The sequence below is a fragment of the Vulpes lagopus genome, chromosome 11 (assembly GCF_018345385.1).
Source record: "Vulpes lagopus strain Blue_001 chromosome 11, ASM1834538v1, whole genome shotgun sequence".
NCBI lineage: Eukaryota > Metazoa > Chordata > Mammalia > Carnivora > Canidae > Vulpes > Vulpes lagopus.
In genome coordinates this window covers 108,257,627-108,278,973 of record NC_054834.1, presented here as the reverse complement: position 1 = coordinate 108,278,973, position 21,347 = coordinate 108,257,627, and the positions used below count along the sequence as shown (strand labels likewise).

Here is a 21,347-nt window from a genome sequence, read left to right as displayed (position 1 = left end):
GGCTGGGGCTGGGTCCTGGGAAGGCAGGTGTGCAGGCCCACTTCGCAGTCCCCGGCCTCCCTGCCGCAGCCCCAGAGGGAGCGGATAGACCCGGCTGCTAACCGCGTCTGCACCCGCCACCCGCTCTGAGGTCTACACTCCATCCCCGAGGGCATCACAGACCTGCAGGCGCCCAGACCACTGGGAAGGACAGATTCCCAGCGCCCTGACACTCGTGGGTGCCACCCCCTTCCTTCCTGCCCCTGCACGAGGCCTCCCTCTATTTTAATTTTTACAAATTTTAAAAAATATTTTATTTATTTATTCATGAGAGACACACAGAGAGGGAGAGACCCAGGCAGAGGGAGAAGCAGGCTCCGTGCAGGGAGCCCGATGCAGGACTCGATCCCGGGACCCCGGGGTCACGACCTGGGCCAAAAGCAGATGCTCGACCACTGAGACACCCGGGCGTCCCCTTATTTATTCATTTTTAGAGAACGGGTACACAGCCGAGGTGGGGGCTGGGGAGCGGGGCTGAAGGAGAGCGAGGACCCCAGCAGGCTCCACGGCCAGGATGGAGCCCGCCGGAGCTCGATCTCACAACCCTGAGACCATGACCAGGGCTGAAATCAAGAGTCGGGCGCATAAGTGACGGAGCCACCCTGTTGCCATTGTGCCCTAAATTCTTACATTTCGGTATCAGTCAGTTACTTAGATTAAAAACCATTGTAATACCCCTTGGTCCTTCCTACAGTTCTGTAAATCTGGTTTCGTTAGTCTTAGACCAGTTTGAAAATTATTTGATCATTAGCGTAATTTTTGTGTGTAGTCACGATGGGATGTTGGCTCAAAAGGTTTTCTCTGGATGGTACGTGATAAACTTGTCTTTAGATATTGTGGAAACTATGTCAAATGTAACAAGTCATTTCCTCGTTTATTGTGACTGCAATGGTCCGAAAATTGCTTCTTGGTTTAACCGAAAAGTGCTTCGGTTGCTACTATATTTAGAGACAACTTATTCTGGTCCCCCCCGCCCCCCCGCACAGAAACTTACTAGTTTTATAGGAATTTCATGGGCTAGAAAGCATAATTTGTGTTATTTTCTGCTCATGCTGTCATGGTATATAGAGAAAGAAAGAAAAAAAAAAAAACCTTACGTTTGCAATTTTTTTTTTTTTTTTTACTAAATTTAGCTCACATGCCAGAAAGTGAAATACAAGCTTTCGTTGGGTCAAGCCACTGAGATTTTTGAGTTAATTTCATACATCCTAGGCCATCCTGACAGATATGGATGTGAACACAAGTAATCCTAATTTATAAGCAAAAATACTCTCGCCTTCAGGCTGTAAATATTGTAATTTCTCCTGTTACAATGTGTATGATTTACATTCTGTGCCAAAACACAGATCTATTTGCAAAATTTCCCTAACAATGAGCTCATTCCATCGCTTTTCTCAAGAGAAGGGATACAAGCAGGACTCGGAGTGTCCGAGGGCCCTGAGGCCCATAAAGCCCGGGTGACCCCCGCGCCCCCCTCTGCAGGCACCTGCGATTTTTTTCTCTTTACCCAACAGCTCAAGCCCCATGGGCTGCAGCCACAACGTCTCCAGGCGGGAGGTGGCGCCGCAGAGGCTCCGCGCAGGCCCGCCCCTGCCCTCGCCCTGGGTCCTCAGGCCCCTCAGGCCCGGGGCACCTGCATCTGGGGCCCTGGTGACGCCTGCCACCCGGCGGCCCAGGCCCGTCAACCCAGCACGATGGATCCAGCAGGGACCTGACATCTGCTTTTCTGAAACAACAGCAACAACTTCAGCTGCGGAGATTTAGTTCCTGCTGCTCGAGATGGTCCTCGGCCTCGACATGGAGGCTGGGGGAGGCCGCGGTTCTCCGGGGCCAGGGAGGCTGTTCTTGGGGCCTCTGGGCCTGACACATGGGGCCACTGTCCCCGGGCCTCCGGGCCTGTCACCTGGACCGCTGTCCCCGGGCCTCCACATCTGTCACCTGGGCCGCTGTACCTGGGTCTCCCCGGGCCTCCAGGCCTGTCACCTGGACCGCTGTCCCCGGGCCTCCACATCTGTCACCTGGGCCACTGTACCTGGGTCTCCCCGGGCCTCCGGGCCTGTCACCTTGGCCTCTGTCCCCGGGCCTCCATGACTGTCACCTGGGCTGCTGTCCCCGGGGCCTCCCGGCCTCTGCGCTCCTCCTCGCGAGTGGCCCCTCAGCCTCCCCCGCACCCGCTCCCAGTGGGGGAAGCCGTGGGGTCCCCTGAGGCCGAGGCTTTGCAGGCACAACGTCCCCTGTCCCGGCGCAGGGGAGAGGCAGCTGCAGGGCCGGAGCAGGGTGGAAGCCTGGGAAGAGACTCTCCCTCTGGCAGTGGTGGCCTCCGCCCCCCGCAGGGCCAGCTCCGGGCACACGAGGCGCCTAACACTTGCAGCCCCGCCACCACGTCTGCGGACACTGGAGCGCTCACGGAGCTCCAGAATGTGGCATTTGCCCGCTTTCCACGCGGCCCCGGGCCTCGCGCTCCTGCCCCCAGGCCGAGGTGGCGGCCCCGCTGCGGCCCAGCGCCAGGCTCGTCGAGCCCGTGTCCGCTCCCACGTTCGACCAATTCAACATCGGCCCTGGCGTCATTTGAAGAAGGTCACTAACGCACAAAATCGCTAAACGCTCACGCTGTTTGGTCTGGGTTTTCCTGAGAACAGTCTCCAGATGAAAACCAGCAGCCTCGGCCGCCCTGCGCGCCTCCCCGGAGCGGCGGCCCAGCGGTCCTGGCGCGAGAGGCCTCACCTGAAGCCGGCGGCGGCCCGAGGGCTCAGGCCCCAGAGTCTGAGACTAGAGGTGGGTCAGGGACAAGGGGGCCGCCCAGGCCACGGCCCCGGCCGCTCGGATCCGCCGCTTGCTCAGCTGGGCCAGTGCGGGGAGCGGCCCGGACGCCCGCCTGGGAGGAGGCCTCGGCGGCCCGGGGCAGCAGCGACCCTTAGGGAACCCCCAGCGGCTGAGGCAGGCGGCGACAAAGCACCGATCCCCACCGAACCGTCCTTCGTCCCCTCACAGGCAACGGGGCCACGAGCCCTCGCCTTTGGCTGCGGCCCAGGTGTGCGTCTTGCAGGCCGCAGCCCAGGATTTGCCCGGGAGGCCTCTCCCCTTTGGCCTAGACCCAGGGAAGCGTTTGCCAAGGCTCCTGTGGCCCTGAGTCAGCAAGTCGCTCCCCAGTGCTCCCCCCCCTGGGCGCTGAGTCACAGGCCCGGCTGTCTGGGCGGCGTGACAAGCCCCAGAGTCCCTCGTCTAGACGCGCAGGGGCAGCCTCTTGGCCATCTATGGTTCCTCTCTCCCTGGGGCAGCCCGGGCCGGGGGAGGACAGCCCAGGAGTGGACGTGGGCTACCAGACGGCGCCGACCCTCCCGGATGCTTGGTCACGTTTGGATTCGAGACACTGAACGACTATTTTGAGTACGTCTGTCCCCGCAACACTCTGGCCCACTTCTACTTTTTAAAAAAAATCGCCCCAAACACCACTTGTCTGAAATTCGCGTCCAGCTGAGGCATCCCCGAGTCCCCGCGGGAACCCGAGCGCACACGGCTGCTTCGCTCCCTCCACCGTGGCTCCCTCGCAGGCTCTCAGGGGAAGGAAAGTCTGTTTCCTGAGTTTTAGCGACCAGACGCCGAGCCATGTTTTTCTTTCCTCTTCTATTGATCACGTAATTACTTGTAACACCAAAGAGAGAAACGTCACCGAAGACCCGCGTTCTGCAGAGCCGCGTGCCCCACGCGTGAGCGTGCACAGGAGATCCGCTGGGATCTTGGCCAAGGGGGGACTCGGCTGCAGCAGCCTGCGGGGGCTTTCCGGACAAGCTCCCAGCTGGCGGCAGGGGTGCCAGCAGCCAGGCCTTCAGGGGTTCTCACCCTTGGCTGCATATTAGAATAATTCAAAAGCTCTTTTTTTTTTTTTTTTTTTAATGATAGTCACACACACAGAGAGAGAGGGGCGGAGACACAGGCAGAGGGAGAAGCAGGCTCCGTGCACCGGGAGCCCGACGTGGGATTCGATCCCGGGTCTCCAGGATCGCGCCCTGGGCCAAAGGCAGGCGCCAAACCGCTGCGCCACCCAGGGATCCCAATTCGAAAGCTCCTGACGCCCAAACCCCACGCCATCCGGATGAAAGCCGAGTTGCTGCAGGTGGGAGCCAGGCTCAGTAGCTTTAAAAGCTCCTCGTGGCTTCGGCGGCCAGGTCGCGCCGGGAGCCACCGTCTCGGGCGAACCCGCTTCCTGATCCTGAGGGTCACCGGGCTGGGAGGCAGAGCCTTTCAGAAAAAAAGAAGATCAGCCTGGTGATGGGCGCACCTCACCCACCGTCCCGGGAGACTGGAGGATTGTCTTTTCACCGGGGCCACTTGCAGCTGTGCTCCCGACGCCACTGAGAAAAGCACTAGGGTTTTATCATGTGAACTGTTCGACCACGAAATATTTTCCAGATTTGGAAATCTCGTGTCTGTGACACGCGTTTTTCTGTGGGCCTAGAATAATTTACTTCTCTTCACGTTTCTAATGGAAACCAAACAGTCACCCCCTCAGAGTCAGTCTGGCTTGGAAAACACCGGAATTTATCATCTGTGACTCCGTGCGAGGCTTGGCTAGAGTCAAGGAATGTGACTTAAGGAAGGAAAAGCATATCTGCACATTCTTGTTGTTTTCCACCCAAAGACATGTCAGCAGGAATAAGAGTGCCCTCGAAGCTACTGGTCACGATGCAGCGTGTCCCTAGCACATGTACACAGAACAGGTGCGAACAAAACGTCAGCTATGGGAAATTTCCGCAAAAGCCTTTGTAGCCAGATACCTCCCTCTTTTTTCTTCTAGTTCTGTCGCTTTCGTGTCATCCGTTTTTAGCCCGTCTTCCCTTAAATCACAATCTTTTCTGCAGTATCGCTTAGCTCGAAGAATACTTTTGGGGTACCCTGTATTTTACAACGAGTATTGTCCTATGGCTTTTTGTTTTTGGGGGGGTTTTTGTTGCTTCTTTTTTTTTTTTACTTTATCCTATTTTTTTGTTTTGTTTTGTTTTCCTCTGTGTCATTCACCGTGCGTCTTTTTCTCGTGTCGGTGCCCAGCCTACACCCTCCATCGCGTCCTCTGCTTAATTTCCTACCTTGTGTCCGAACAGTTGAGTCCGTGACTAGACTTTGCACGTGACCGGGCTCCCTCACCAGCTCCAGAAGCTACCATGCCCATGGGGCCAAGAAGCTCACACACACCGTGGCCCGGGGTGGCCCCAGCAGCAGGTTGAAACGGGGCCTGCTGGGGGTGCCAACACGGGGTGGATGGCAGATTGCTCTGCAGACTGTTAGCTGTGGGCTGTCTCCTGGTGCCCTTTCAGGGAACCTAGGGGAGAGCAGCTCTTGGGCAACAGGCCTCCCCTGAGGAGGCGTCAACCCGACCCGTCCGCGTACAGAGTAGCCCCTGAAAATGGCTGTTCTAGATCCTGGTAGTTTATTCTGCTGTCACAAGAGGCTCATACACATTTCCGATGCTAACTGAGCGGGTATCCACGAAGCACGTGTTTCCATACGCATCAGACCTTCCATTTATTTATTTATTTATTGAGATGGAGGGAGGGGGAGGAGGCGCAGTGGGAGAGGGCGCGAGAAGCCAAAGCAGGTCCCTGCCCAGTGCGGAGCCGGCTCCACCTCACCACCCTGAGGTCATGACCTGAGCCGGAATCAGGAGTCAGAAGCGTGGGGGGCTGAGCCACCCCGGCGCCCCTGCCCTAGGCCGTTACACGTGTCCACCAGCCCCAGTGCTACTGCTCCTCTGACCTTAAGATAAACCCGAGGAGTGCGAGGCTGCCTCAGGCAGGGACGGACCCTGGATCCCAGGTCGCCAGTGCAGGCCCCGCGCTGGGCCTGGAGCCGACCGTAAACATACGCAACCGCAGAAGGCCCCGATCGCCAAAGCGTTCTCGAGAAAGACAAGCGAAGCGGAAGGCATCACGAAGAAACAAGTAATGAGGGAACCGACTGCTGCCCACAGCCCCATAGATGACGGGTCGCGAGGCCAGGACGGGAATCCCAAGGCAAGTCAAGGCGGAGGGGAGACCCGGGGCCTAGCTGCCCGTGCTTGAGCACACCCGGGCCTCTTACAGTCCTTGCAGGGACTAAAGGACTTCAGGGGTAAGCACCAATGACAACGGGGACAGGGACGCCCGGGCAGGGGGGCGCAGTGGTGGAGGCCGCTTCGGCCCAGGGCGTGGCCCCGGGGTCCCGGGATCGAGTCCCTCGTCGGGCTCCCTGCGCGGGGCCTGCTCCTCCCTCTGCCTGGGCCTCTGCCTCTCTCTCTCCCTGTCCCCGTGTCTCTCATGAGTAAATAAAATCTTAATAAAAAGAAGCATCAGTGGTAATCCACGCGGGACGTGTAGCAGCAGGAGCTCCTCACTGAGCTCAGAGCCCTGTGCAGGGACTTCAGCCCCGGACCCCGAGCCGCGGCCCGAGCCCAAGGCAGATGCTTACCCCCTGAGCCCCCAGGCGCCCCACTAACCTTCCTTTCTAACAAAGAAGGGCCGGCCTTGTATTAGGGATATTGAGTGGACGACGGACGGTATCAACTAAAAATCCAGCGACATTGTTTTATATTCATTCCAAGGGTACCTTCTTTTTATAGCCAATGATTCTGCTTTTCTCTTGTTTTCCATTTATGGCAGGAATGTACATGCTCTTATAATAAAACTTAAATCCCCCTTTTTAAAAAAGTACATAATAGAGTGGATGTGCACGCGTGCTAAGAATCACACCCCGGGGCCCTCGAGGGCTGAAGTCTGGAAGCCTTGAACAAAGTAAGAAAAAAATCAACACCGAACAGACCGCAGGACGGTGCTTGCTGGTTCCCGGCCCTGGAGAAGACAGGACGAGCTGCTCCTGAATCCCCTCCTTTCTAGACGGAAATTATCCCACATTCCCTGCGGGGAGCTGCACTGTCCCCTGGAAAGAGCTTTGGCTCCCGGCCAGACCTTCCACTTGGGTCAAAGTCCGCTGCCGACCTTAGGCAGCTTCTAGTACCGCCCTTGATTTGGGGCCTTCAGCAGGAAATACAGGCCCGCATTAAATGGTTCCTTCTAGCACTATTAGTAGTAGTAGTAGTAGTTAGTAGTATTAGTATCATTATTTCAAGTTTTTATTGAAGCTCATAAGTTAACACCTAGGACAAAGCTCTCCCCTGGGCTCTGGGCCTGCCCCGTGCAGGCCTTTGCCCCCACATCGTGACCCTGCACACAGGGAGGTCCCTGGGGGGTCGGGGGCTGCTGTCCATCCCACGGGGTCGGGGTGGGGGGCCCTGCTGGGGGCCAACAGGCCAACGTCCCGGTCCCTGGAGGGAGCGGCCTCTGAGCAGCTGTCCCCGAGCCCTCGCACTCCGGCTCCCTTGTCCCCTCCGGGTCAGGCTTGCTCAGCTTTGCACAGCCCCGAGGTCCCACGTTGCCATTCCGTGCTCTTCCCAGAGAACACCTGGTTTTTGGTTTTGTTTTGTTTTGTTTTGTTTTGTTTGTTTTCTGCCAAACTGGCTCTTGCATTTCTTAGGTCAACCCTTCCACGGCGCTGGCCCAGTGGGTCCTTGCGCAGGTCACCTCTGGGTCTGGGGACGGTGCCTCGGGTTCTAGCAAACGTCACTGAATGTGAAGGCTGCTCCGGGTGTCGCCCGCGGGGGGCCCCGGTCCCACCCACTGTCGCCCGCGGAGGGCGGGGGGTCTCCAGGGCCGGCGCCACCCGGGTGTCCCAGTCTGTCCGTCTGTCCCCCAGCCCCTGGGTGCCGACCCTTCCAGGCTGGGCTGGCTCGGGGCGGGAGGCGCCCCGGGATCCGCACGGGATTCTTGCAACCTCCGCGGGGAGCAGCTCCCCAAGGCCCTGGGTACCCAGGACACCCCGGCTTTGCCCCAGCTTCGTCCCGATCTGCAGGCCTGCACTTGCCCCCCAACCCCGGCCCGGAGTGGGGGTGCAGGGAGCTGGGGCCTCAGTGCTCCTCCACCTGGGCCCTGGCCCTCCTCCACCTGGTCCCTGGCCCTCTTCCACCTGGTCCCTAGTCCTCCTCCCCCTGGCCCTGACCCTCCTCCACCTGGTCCCTGACCCTCCTCCACCTGGTCCCTGGCCCTCCTCTCCCTGGCCCTGGCCCTCTTCCACCTGGTCCCTAGTCCTCCTCCCCCTGGCCCTGACCCTCCTCCACCTGGTCCCTGACCCTCCTCCACCTGGTCCCTGGCCCTCCTCTCCCTGGCCCTGGCCCTCCTCCACCTGGGCCCTGCCCTCCTCCACCTGGGCCCTGCCCTCCTCCACCCGGCCCCACAGCCCTCCTCCCCCTGGCCCTGGCCCTTCTCCACCGGGCCCACGGGAGTGCTCGGCCAGCAGGGGTGGTGGGGGAGGCACAGGAAGAGGGTTTCCAGGCAGCCCCGACTGGTGGACCCGGAGGCGGGGAGGCGGGGGAGGCTGAAGGAGTCCCACCCGCACTGGCCTCTGAGGAACTTCCAGGCTCAGGGGGACGGAGGAGGAAATCTGGCTTAAAATGTCCTCAGGGCGGGAGCAACAGGCTGGAGCCGGTGAGTCATGGGTTCTGGGGAAGAAACTGCTCTGACTCAGTGGGTCGGGGCCACAGGGAGTTTCCCCCAGGACTCGATCCTGAATCAGCCTGGTCCGGCTAAGATCCCATACAGAAGGTGGGCGGGTGGCGGGGGGCAGGTGGGGGGGGCAGGTGTGTGTGTGTGGGGGGAGTCAGTGTGGGGGGACCCAGTGTGTGTGTGGAGTCAGTGTGGGGGGACCCAGTGTGTGGGGAGAGTCGGTGTGGGGGGACCCAGTGTGTGTGGGGAGTCGGTGTGGGGAGTCGGTGTGGGGGGACCCAGTGTGTGGGGGAGTCGGTGTGGGGGACCCGGTGGGGGGGCAGGTGTGTGTGTGTGGGGGGAGTCAGTGTGGGGGGACCCAGTGTGTGTGGGGAGTCGGTGTGGGGGGACCCAGTGTGTGGGGGGAGTCGGTGTGGGGGGACCCAGTGTGTGGGGGAGTCGGTGTGGGGGTCCACTGCACCTGCGCCCACTCTGGGTGTGTGGTGGCTCCGCCCTGGTGCTGGAGGGTCACCCCTGCAGCCCAATTCACCACCTACCGCTCCTCCCCCTCCCCCTCGGGCCCCACTCCTCCTCCCCCTTGGGCCCGCTCCTCCTCCCCAGGGACCACACTGCTGGTGGAGGCCGCCGGGCTCCGACCTGGGGCACCCACCGTCAGGGGGTGTCTGCAGCTGTGTTCCCGTAGCAGCCACAGAGGCCACTGGCCCCTCATAACCGGGGGTGGTGGGTCCCGACCTGCTGTGACACGTGGCTCTCCAGGCGGGCCAACTGGGCAGGCCGCGTTGGTCAGCAAGCCGTTTTTCTGGCATTTTCTCAGCTAAGCAGAGTGTCCTGGTAGCACACTGAACCTGTTAAGGGAAATACCACGAATGGGGTGGGTGAGAGGAAAGAGGCACCTCTAGACCAGACGCTATCAGTTACATGCATGTTTAAGGGAATATCCAGGCACCCCTAGGATTTCACGACTGATGCAGCCGTGAAGGAGCCTGGGGACACAGTCCCAGGAGTTCCCACTCACTCACTACCAAACCCATAACAACCTATTTGTGACACAGAGAATCCCTGAGCTGTTGAAATCTCTAGGGGTTGGGAGGTGCAGTGTGAGCTGGGGAGGTTTCAATAGTAAAGCAATGAGAAAAGGGTCATGAATACTTTTTGCCTTATGAATAGTTGGGTTCCAGGACCCTCGGGGGCCTCAGCTCATGATCCCTGGGTCGGGGTGGGGCCCCCGTATCGGGCTCCCTGCTCAGCGGGAAGCCTGCCTCTCCGGCTCCCTCTGCCTGCCACTCCTGCTTGTGCTCTCTCTCTCTCTCTCCCTCCCTCAAATAAATACATACAATATTTAAAAATAAAATAATAAAAATATTTTTTAAAAAAATGAACAGTTGGGTTCTAGAGGGAGCCCGTAGCTCTCCTACTTATTAGCTGTGTGAGTTTGGGTGAATTTTTAAAATTCTCCATGTTCCAGTTTCTTTATTAAGTGGAGATAACATTACTTCATGCCTCATAGACTTATTGCGATGGTAACTGAACGAATACAATGGAGAAGCTTGGAACCATGCCCCAACTCAGGGTAACTTCAGTGAATATCGCCACGAGCACTGTTGTTATTGCTGCCTGCGTGTACACCCCTGAACTCCTCTAGGTCAGTCACTTTTTCCTCTATTCCTGGTTTCGTGACTTTGGGTGTTAATGGAAGATAGACTGTCTTTTTAGATTTCATCATTTCCATCTAGGCTGATCGTCACGTGACCAAGTGGGGGGACTTCAGCTGGTCTCCAACACCCCAGGCCTCCGCCTTGTCACTCACTTGTCTCCCTGGAGGGTTTGGGAGAAGGGCCTGTGTGTCCATGCATCTGTCCCAAGCGGGATCGGTCCGTTCTGACCTGGCTCTCCACCCAACAGTCAGGCTCGGCCTTGAGGGGAAGACGAACTGGGCCAGCTCTTCTGCGAGAGGGTAGATGACAAGCCTACTATTTTAGAGGCATATTATCAGGTCATTTGGTCATATTTTCTAATCTAGTTTTTACCAATAACAAAGCTGATACTTCTCCACCAATATAACCTCAGGGCCTTTTTCTCAGTTGGTTTTGACTCAGAGAAAATAAAACGTTATTTATTAGATCCCCGAATTCTCAAAACCTTCTTATGTGGAAGGTTCCAGGAGGTTACTGTAGGTGACACATTGATGACTAAGATACCGTCAGTTCCTTGGGAAGCTTGAAGTCTAGTAAAAGGAATGATGACTTTTCATAAATACCTATCACACAAGATTAATTCTTTAAATAATAAAAGGAAATTTTACAGGCGACTCAAAGGAGGGAGAAATCTATTTCATCTGGACATATCGAAAAAAAAAAAAAGAAGATCGTATTTAATGTGGTTCTTACTTTGGCGGGGGAAAGAATTTTGAGCAAACAGCAATGCTATGAAGGCAGAAGACGGTGAGTGTGTGTCAAGAGAGGGAGGGTGGTGAGGAGAGATCTGTGGAGAAGCAACGAATAGTTTATTTTGGCCAAAATAGAGTGTAAGGAAGGAAGTGGGCGAGGAGGCTGGGCACGCATGGGCCGTATAGCGAAACCCATGGGAGGGTTTCCAACGGGACACTAACTCTGCAGATGCATTTATTTTTTTACTTTTATTATTTTTTTTTTCTGCAGATGCATTTAACGGAGATTAATCAGGCAGTGATACTTAAGGCAGGTTTGGGTCAAAGGTTGAAGAATGGGAGTAATTGGGGTTGCGTTGATTCCTTTTTTGTTTGAACCTAAGCCTCGGTTTCACAAAATAAAGCATATAACATAGATTTACGTTAGAGGGATAAGACAACTGGCTCAGACCCGGACGTGGAGTTTGAGATACCACAGAACCAGGCAACTGAGGAGCTAGTCACTTCTTGCTCCGCTCTATCCTCTAGGTGGTAGGAAAATAGATGCCCCCCCTCCACCCCGGTGGGGAGTGTGAAGAATTTGTTGCCCCTTTTAATCAGTTACACCGATTCTGCAATTTATTAGCCTTGTAAACTAGGGTTTTTTCAAACTTTCTCAGCTCTAGTCTCCTAATAGTCACAAGGAAAACCTCACGGACTTCTGGAAGTCAGAGGAGATCACACGCGGGCCTACCCCACACAGGTCCTGGCCTGGGAAGGGTGCTAGGAAATGATGGCTATCGCCGTCGCCACCACCCTTCTGCTCACGCTCGGCTACTGGCTCTGTCGTTGACTAGCTGTGCGGTTAGTTAGCCTCGTAAACCCCGGTTTGCTCAGCTTTAAAATGGGGATCATAAGTAACTACGGTCATAAAAATGTACGAGGTGATCTATGCCCAGGACTTCCCAAGATGACAGTGCTAGCAGCTCCCAGCATTGCTGTGAAGGTGTCATCGTTCTTGGAGGTAAAGCATTCAGCACGACAGTTGTCATGTAGTCCAGGCTCTACATACCAGCTACCATTACTATAGGCTACTGCTACTACTACCACTACCACCACCACTACTTCTCTAATCACAGCAGGTAGATATCACCTGTCCACCAAATGTGGGTTCTTTAAACAATTTTCTTAATACCTATCTCACTTACAAAATTAGGTAGGTAGATAGGAGGATATTTTAAGTTATGCACTGAAGCTATCTCGCAGACAGTTTACCCTGTTTACGAGGGATTCAGGGGTGTTGGGCTAAAGGTATGAATTTTAGAATAATATGCGTAGAGGTAATACCTAGAGGGAGTATGGGGGGAACCCAGGGGGAGTCTAAGAAGAAAGGGGGGCTGCTGATCCACACTAGGGGTTTGCTTATAGCGCGCAGAGGAAGAAGAGAAGCCGGAAACGGTGCATAAGGAAGGATTAGTGATCCAGAAGAAGAACAACGTGACCGGTCACAGGCCCAAGGACGGAGGAGGTCGCACAAAGCGAGGGATGTTCGAGGCTGCTAGATGCACATAAAGGATTGAGCAAAACGGCAGGTTTGCTACCTGAGGTGCTTGGTGATGTTGATGGGACGGTCGGTCGTAGAGAATCAAGGGCGGAATCCAAATTCCAAGGAACTGAAGGGTGGCTGGGTGGTGGGGAAAACGGGAAGACAATGCAGCCTATTTTGAAAGATGTTTTGCAAAGAAAAGAAGGAAAACATAGGGTAGCAGCCTGGGCAGTAGTAAAGTTAAGGGAATGATTTTTTTTTTTAAGATTTTATTTATTCATTCACGAGAGACACACAGAGAGAGGCAGAGACCCAGGCAGAGGGAGAAGCAGGCCCCAAGCAGGGAGCCTGATGCAGAACTCGATCCCAGGACCCCGGGGTCACGCCCTGGGCCGAGGGCAGGTGCCACACCGCCGAGTCCCCCGGGAGTCCCATGGGAAAGATCTTTATAAGGAGGATAAAAGGACAAATATATATATGAATGTTTGTGGGAATTCAAGCAGGGAAAGTGGGTGCAAACACCATGCAGAGAGGCCCGGGGGAGGTGAGGACACGAGCGGGCCACGCGGAGCCCTGGGGGGGCGGCGGCAGTTTCTGACAGGTGGGAGCTGAAGGGCGCGTTGGGGGGCTGGCTGCAGCCGAGCCGAGGCCCCTGGGCTTAGCCAGGTGGGACGCGTGAGCTGCAGGACACCCGGCCCGCTGACCGGCCCCAGGCACGTCTCTGGCTGCGGAGCGCGATGCTGCTGAGGCAGGAGTGGGGGGAGGAGAGGGGGTGAGGGCCACCGGGCGCTAGTGCCATTCCCGGCCCAGCTTGGGGGGCCATCTGCCATGACAAGTGAGCCCAGACACGGGAGGAGGAACCCCAAGGCGAGGGAGAGTTCAGGACACACGGGGGTACCACCGGCACTGAAACCAAGGGGGCTCATGGACAAAGGCAAGGACCTGCCTTAGGGTCACAACGTGGCATCTCAGGGTTCAAGGTCAAGTAAGGTGAGGTGCAGGGAGGCTTCAGGAGCGGCACCCCGCAGGCGGGGAGGACTGGCTGGAGGACCAGCAGCCGCCCCCGCCCCTCCTCCTCCCTACTTAGGACCCGATCAAGTTACTAGGCCTTTTCACGTGGTTTCTCACTGGAAAGTGGGGGTCCTGTTGGTGCCCACTCTTAGAATTGTCGTCACGACTAAGTGGAATAATATATATATATATATAAAGTGTCTCGGGGCACCCGGGGGGCTCAGCGGTTGAGCCTCTGCCTTGGGTCCAGGTCATGACCCCGGGGGTCCTCGGATCGAGTCCCACATCGGGCTCCCTGCATGGAGCCTGCTTCTCCCTCTGCCTGTGTCCCTGCCTCTCTCTGGGCCTCTCAGGAATAAACAAATGGGATCTTAAAAAAAAGAAAAAAAGGAAAAACTTCCCATACTTCTCATCCAAATTCTGATAAAGTCAGACTTAAATACTGGCTAATGTAGCTGATGGAAAAAAAACGTATTTCATGGCCCCATCAGTGTGCATTTTCCCGGTTACAAATGAAGTTGACCATCCTTTCAAACGTTTCTGGGTCATCTGCACTTACTTTTCTAGGAGTTTCCTGCTCATGACTTTTGCTTGGTTTTTTTGTTGGGTTGTTCATGTTTTCTCTATTTATAGAAAATTCTTTATATGGTCTGGGTACCACATAGCAATCTTTTAATTGCTCTTTCTTTTTCTTTTTAAAGTAGGCTCCACACCCAGCCATGCAGCCCAGCGTGAAGCCCAACGTGGGGCTTGAACTCACAACACCAAGGTCACGACCTGAACTGGGATCAGGAGTCCGGATGCTTAACCAGGTGGGCGGCGGGGTGCCCGACGGCTCTTTCCATCCTTGGTCTCCTGGCTGTGTGGAGGGCATCTGCGGTAGGGAGCAGCTTTCCATTTGCAGGGACCTCTTTGCACGCAGGGTTCTCCACCTGTCTCGCAGGCAGAAATTAGTTGGTGCATCCTGAGGGTCAGGGCTGCCCAGGTCCATACGGCAGGCCCCACGCACGGTTGCTTGGAGGGGAAGGTCTCCACTGTGCAAACACACTTCAGCGCCTGAGTCTGATCCCCCCAGACTCCCCGCAGCCCCGCCGAGTCACCCCCCCCACCCCGGACTTTCTGGGAACTTGGATTGTAGCGGAGCCGAGGATGTTACTCTCCGGCTCCCACGGGCCAACCTCCCACCACGTTGACCCCGAGCGCAGGTTCTCATTCCGGGCTCCTGTCATTCTTCACCGGAGGGGGCCAGGACGACGTTGATTATTCTCTTACTAAAGCAAACCTAAGTAGGCGGTTCCACGGCCATGGTTCAGCAGAGGCCCCCGAATGTTCCTCACGAGCCTTCCACCGTGGAGACAATCCCTTGACATCGAAAATGAGGAGACGGAACAGAAAGGGGCCGAGAAGGCTGGTCCTCGGCCAGGCGCCAGGCTGCGGGAGCACCTCCCTTCCGTCCTCGTCCTCGGGAGTGGGGTTCGGGTCCGAGAGAAGAAAGTACTCAGAGGAGCAGATGCTCAAGCGCCATGGCCCAGCCCGTGCGGTTTGAAGCCTGGTGTCCCTGTCCCCGGAGCAGGGCCCACGGCCTCACTTGGGCCTCAGCAGGGCCCCGGCGGCTCCTCTGACAGCCCGGGCCTGACTGGGGGGGGGGGGGCAGCTCTCCATCCCGGGGCCCGACGGGGGGCCCAGTGCTCCATCCTGGACCTGACGGGGAGCCCAGGTCTCCATCCCGGGGCCCAACGGGGAGCCCAGTGCTCCATCCTGGACCTGACGGGGAGCCCAGGTCTCCATCCCGGGGCCCGACGGGGAGCCCAGTGCTCCATCCTGGACCTGACGGGGAGCCCAGGTCTCCATCCTGGACCTGACCGGGAGCCCAGTGCTCCATCCAGGACCCGACAGGGGGCCCAGCTCTGAACCCGCACACCCTTTCCACTGTCCCCGCACCTAGTGGCCCCTGCGGGTCGCCCCGGGGCCCCTCGACCTCCTGCTGCCTCCTTATTCCCGGTTCCGACCGTGGCGGGGCCTCGGGCAAGGAGGTGGCAGAGACACAGGCCGTCGGAGGAGCAGGGACTCGACCCCAGAACCCCCGAGCCCCCGGGCGCCCCTGTTCTAGGCCCTTTGTATGAATCAGCTGGACGAGAAGCCCGTGGGCATGAGCGTGAGCTGCAGTCCCGACCCCGGGCCCTCCCGACCCCCCTGCTGCGCCCCAGGCCCCGCAGGCAGCCCGCGACCCTGACGGGCCCCATTTCTGTGGGACAGGCCCAGGCTCCCCGCGAGCAGAGACAAGCAAACAAGAAGATGGGGCGAGGGGGGGGAGCCCCGAGGCGGGGACGTGGGGAGAAAGCTGCTGGAACCACCGGGGTTCGCCTGCTCCTTGTGTAATTGGGTGCCGGGGTGCCGGTCGCCCCGCGTACTGCTCTGAACACTTCCAAATATTCATTTGGTCTTCACACCGAACCCTACATTAATGGCCCTTTTCCCAGTGGGAGAACCCAGGAGATCCGGCTCCGCAGGCCTCGGCCCGCCCGCCCGCTCAGGGCCACCAGGCCGAGGGTCCCTCTGCCTTCTGGGGAACCCTCCCCTCTGGGGCCGGCCTGGGGTGCAGCCCTATGGGGCCCCTGCCCAGTGGGTGTTCCCTCCCCAGCTCCTGCCCTCCCTCTCCCTCTCTCTGTCTCAAAAAAAAAAAAATCCTTAAAAAGAAGAGACTCCCTTACTTACATTAGGACAGAAAGCCCCTCCAGACAAACCCGATAGAGCCCCTACGCTGCCAGGAAGGCGGGGGCCGGCCGGACCGTCCCTCTGTTGCTCCCCGCTCCTGCCCGCGCTCGCACGTGCTCTCGCTCGCTCCCTCTCTGCCAAATAAATAAATAAATAAATAAACAAATAAATAAATAAAATCTTAAAAAAAAATTTAACCGGGGGACGCTGGTGGAGCCCTGTGTGAGGACAACGAGAGCCGCCTTTTCTTCAACAAACGAGAATGTGCGAGCCCGTTCGCGGCCCCCGAGCCCGGGACACTGAGGACGAGCACCGGGCCATCGGCCCCCGGACCCCCCCACCCGGGCGGGCGCGTGACCACAGTCCCGGAGCTGCCCCCACGGGGACAGGGGGACGGGCAGCGCCACTGACGTTATCACAGTAGAACCACGAAGGAGCAGTTTCGGGAAAGGCGCAGAATTTCTCTGCTTTGCACGAAGCGCGTGTCATTTGGTTGGCACCCGGCTGTGCTTTCACCGTGGGCGCTGGGCGAGACGGCCTCACGCTCATCGGGGTTCAAGCCCAGCTCCACAGTGTTCTTCTGGGAGAAGGGGTTGCCCCGAAGTCGAAGGGTTTTCTCGGCTTTAGTCGAGATCTGGAGAGGCAGGTTCCGTCCCCCTCGCCCCCCTTAGCAGGCAGCGGGCGCTTCTCTGGAGGCCTCTGCACGCCAGCCGTCGCAAGCTCAGCCGCTACCCCACGGTCCAGGCACCTTGGGCGGCACGGGGCCCGGGCCCGAGTACGGGGCGGTGGGCAGACCGCGGCCGAAGCCTGGGGAAGTCTCGTCTAAGTACTTCCTGTCTCCCTCTAAAGGACAAGGAGGCTACACCCGCCTCGCAGGTGAGGAGCCTAAAGCCCAGAGAGGGTAGGCGGCTGGCTCACGAGCCCGTAGCCCACGGGACCGAACCGAGCAGCCCGCCTGCAGGGAGCAAGCACCCGGCCTCGGGCCCCGTGCAAGACTCTCCCTTGGTTAAATCCGGAGTGTCCTGGTGATCCCGCTGACTGTGCTCCCCTCACACGTGGGCCGAGCCGGAGCCCCGAAGGCCGACTTCACCCCCCAGCCAGTGCACTCGTGGATTGGTCCCTGCTTTCTCTTTCTGCAAAGTTTTGCTGCCACTTCTTCCATCTTTGCTCTGCTGGGGACTTACTTCCCATGTCACTGAGAGCATGAAAACAAGCAGCAGAGAACTCCGTGCTGCCACCGAGGCATCTACTGACCTACAGCCTCAGCCCCGTGTACCTGCCTGCGCTGGTGGGGGCTGAGTGTCCACGCTCCCGCCCAAACCTGAACGCTCCTCGCTGTGCACAGCACCCCATTCCTTCCTTACCTTCTCCACAATGGCTTCTTTCAAATCCATCCTCTTTACTGTATCCTCAATTTTCCTACCACTGCTCAATCATTGTCCTCAGTATACAGGTTATCCTGGAATATCTCCTACATTAAAAGCAAAACCAGACTTCCTGGGTTCCTGATCTGGCATTAGAGATGTAGGTGATTGGGGCACCTGGGTGGGCCAGTGGGTTACGCATCTGCCCTCGGCTCCGGTTGTGATCTCGAGGTCCCAAGAACTGAGCTCTGCTGAGCCTGCTTCCCCTCCCCGCTGCTCGTGGGCATGTGCGCGTGCGCATGTGCGTGTGTGTGTGCATGGATGCTCTCTCCAATAAATCAAATCTTAAAAAAAAAAAAAGAGGTAGGTAATTGTCAGTCTGTCCTAACCATGAGTAAAAAGCTGAACAAATTGAGAAATCAGCTTTTCTAAGATCCATCAGAGATGCAAGGTCGCAGGCAAACCACTGCCTCTGAACCTGAGAGACAGGCCGATGGAGAGAGTGAGTGACAACGCACTGAAGCAGAAACCAGCATAAGGGCTCTTGTCGCCGTAGGAGAACCTGAACGTAAGTGATGGATTACTGGGGGCTGAGGACAGACCAGTCTGAGAGTTGACGCTCCTGGGAGACTCAGTCCTCAGAGGCCCCCCACGATGTTGTGGATTTTATCTCTAGGATCTTGCCTTGGTTCTCACAGTGAATATTGGAGAAAATTCTGCTCGTGCTTCCCATAGGAGGAAGAGAAAAGTATCGATAGTTTTCAAGAGAAAACTATCTCGAAATATGCAAGCGCACCTTAACAAGAAGGTGCCCGACCTAAACGACCGAGATTTCATCAGAAGGGAAACACCCAATTCCAATTCCAGGCAGCTCTAGCCTTCCACACGGGAGGAGGGAAACACCCCACCCCGATCCTTCTGGCCTTCCAACCGGGGAAGGGGAGGAGCCCACCCCAGCCCCCACTAGCCATCTCGTCCCACCTGGGGGGCAAACACAGATGCGACCGTGGCGTTCACAGTTCTGAGGGAATTACTAAAAGACCCAGACCTAGTCATGGGACTATAGACTGCTTTCCCTCCCCGGCACGTTACTGCCACATTGCTAACGGAACCATTTGCCACAGTTAATTTTACCTGGTCTATCATGTCTGGCTATCAAGGAAAAATTCAGAAGCACACTAAAAGGCAAACAGTACAATCTGAATACGCTGAAGAGACAGCGTGCATTAGAACTAGACTCGGGGCGGCCCGGGTGGCTCAGCGGTTTGGCGCCACCTTCGCCTGGGGCGTGATCCTGGAGACCCGGGATCGAGTCCCGTGTTGGGCTCCCGGTGCATGGAGCCTGCTTCTCCCTCTGCCTGTGTCTCTGCCTCTCTCTCTGTTTCTCTCTCTCTCAAGAATAAATAAATAAAATCTAATCTAAAAAAAAAAAGAACTAGACTCGGGTATTGTAGGGATGTTGGAACTATCAGACCAGGGACTTAACACAATTATGTTTAACACACTAAGGGCTGTAATGGATTAAAGCAGGTCGGGTGCAGGAAGAGATGGGGAATGTAAGCAGAGAGGCGGAGATTCTGAGAAAGAATAAAAAAGAAATACCAGAGATCAAAAAATCTGTAACGGAAATGAGGAATGTCTTCAACATGCTTGTTGGTAGACTGGGCACAGCTGAGAAAAGAATGGCTGAGCTTGAGATCTTAACGGAAACCCCTAACAGTGAAAAACGAAGAGAAAAAAAGATTGGGTGCAAGACAACACACAGAGAACTGGGGGACAACTGTAGAGGGTGGGATACGTACATAACGGGAATACTAGAAGGCGGAGAAAGAGGGAAATGGAAGAGGGAATGTCGCTCCAGCTCCCAAGGACATTGAAAGACAGCTGCACCCTTCACAAAAACTAACTCAAAATGGATTATAGACCAAAATGTAAAATACAAAATCGTAAAACTCCTAGAAGACAACATAGGAGAAAACCTGGGTGACCTTAGGTAGCACGATGATTTCTCTTTTCTTTTCTTTTCTTTTCTTTTCTTTTCTTTTCTTGCACGATGATTTCTTTAGGTACAACACCACGGGCGTGACCCGTGAAAGAAAAACTTGGTAAAGTGAACTTCATTAAAATCTTCTACTTTGTGGGGATTCCCCGGGTGGCTCAGCAGTTTGGCACCTGTCTTTGGCCCAGGGCCTGATCCTGGGGTCCCGGGATCAAGTCCCAGGATGGGCTCCCGGCATGGGGCCTGCTTCTCCCTCTGCCTCTCTCTGTGTGTCTCTCATGAATAAATAAATAAAATCCTTAAAAAAAAAATCTTCTACTTTGCAAAAGATGTTATCAAGAGAATGAGCAAACGAGCCTCAGGGTAGGAGAAGATATTTCCAAGACGTATCTGATCAAGGAGTGTTTTCCAAAACACACAGAGGAGACTTACAACTCAGAAATAGGAAAATCAACAACAGCCTTAAACGCAGAGTCAAAGGCCTGCGCAGACCCTCAATCCAGGAAAATGTAAGCGGCAAGTAAGCGCCTAAATGATGACCAAGGTCGTACGTCGTTGGGGGATTATAAATGGAAACAAGGAGGAGGCACTATAGGCCTCTTAGAGCGGCCGGTCAAAATCCAGAACACTGGCCATCCCACAAGCTGGCGAGGACGTGGAGGACGGGGAGCGGTCGCCGCTGGCGGGAACGAAGACGTACTTTGCAAGACAGCTTGCTGGTTTCTCGCCAAACCAGACGTATCTTATCATAAAATCCAGCAGTTGTTCTTCTTGGTACTTAAATGAGTTGCACAGTCACGTCCACGCAAAAACTTACCCACAGCGCTGAGTGCAGCCGCCGGATCCGTGAGGGCCCGGACGTGGAAGCAGCCGAGCGCGGGAAACGGCACGTCCAGACGCTGGAATAGCGCGCGGAGCTGCAAAGAAATGAGCTGTTGAGCCGTGGACAGTTGTGGGGAGCTCGCGGACGCACTGCTACGTGGAAGGGGCCCCCCGGGAAAGGCCGCGGACTGGCCGGCTCCGACCGTGTGGCCCTCCGGGAGAAGGCGACACTTCGGAGACGATGGAAAGGTCGGTTGTTCCGAGGGTTGTGGGCCTATGCACAGGCCGAGGCCCAGGAGTGTTTTTTTTTAGAATATTTGGTTCTGGAAAAGCCAGACTATGGAGAAAGTAAAGGGATCAACGGCTGTTGGCTTTGGGGGTGCAGATGAGGAACAGCGGGGCGCAGGAGGTGTATGTAGGTCAGTGACCCTATACCAGGGTGTGTGCCCGAGCCCGTGGGGTACAGCCCCTATGGTTACCCCCCAGGTGGGCCCGAGCTTGAGCGACCTGGAATGTGGCCACAGGCCCACACACACCCGACCGTGGGGGGCTCTACGGCGGGCTCGGCAGCGTCTGGGAAGCCTCTATTTTGCTATAAACCGGGACTCATCTAAAAAAACAAAGTCGATTTAAAAGCAAAGCAAAAACCAAAAACCAAACACCAGAAATAAGCCAAAGAGCCTCCCTGGACCTCACATTCCCTTGCAGCCTCCGGCTCGCTTACCTGCTCCCTTCAGGAGGAAAACGCCTCCGAGAGCTGCCGGGCTCGCTGTCTCCCCTCTTCCTCCCTCTTGAATCCATTCGCACAACGTGGTGGGTTCGGTCCTCGCCCTACTGGAAACCGGAGCGGCGTCGGGCACGCGATCATCTGTGTTTCCAGGGGACTTGGGGCCCGTGGACCCCGGCTGCCCCGGCCGGCCCCGCCGGGCCCCCTCCTCCTCTCCTTTGCTACTTTCCC

General features: G+C 56.6%; 2 long non-coding RNA genes across 2 annotated transcripts; one reads left to right on the top strand and one right to left on the bottom strand.

Annotated features, from left to right (window-relative positions):
• The first annotated feature begins 8,284 nt into the window (after positions 1-8,284).
• On the top strand, positions 8,285-14,324 carry LOC121501340. Its single transcript, XR_005990585.1, has 5 exons — positions 8,285-8,549; positions 10,075-10,209; positions 10,872-11,008; positions 12,361-12,524; positions 14,191-14,324. It is a non-coding gene; the product is annotated as an uncharacterized LOC121501340 (long non-coding RNA).
• On the bottom strand, positions 8,894-14,159 carry LOC121501341. Its single transcript, XR_005990586.1, has 3 exons — positions 12,534-14,159; positions 10,375-10,511; positions 8,894-9,412 (listed from the first exon to the last, which is right to left on the bottom strand). It is a non-coding gene; the product is annotated as an uncharacterized LOC121501341 (long non-coding RNA).
• Positions 14,325-21,347: the final 7,023 nt, after the last annotated feature.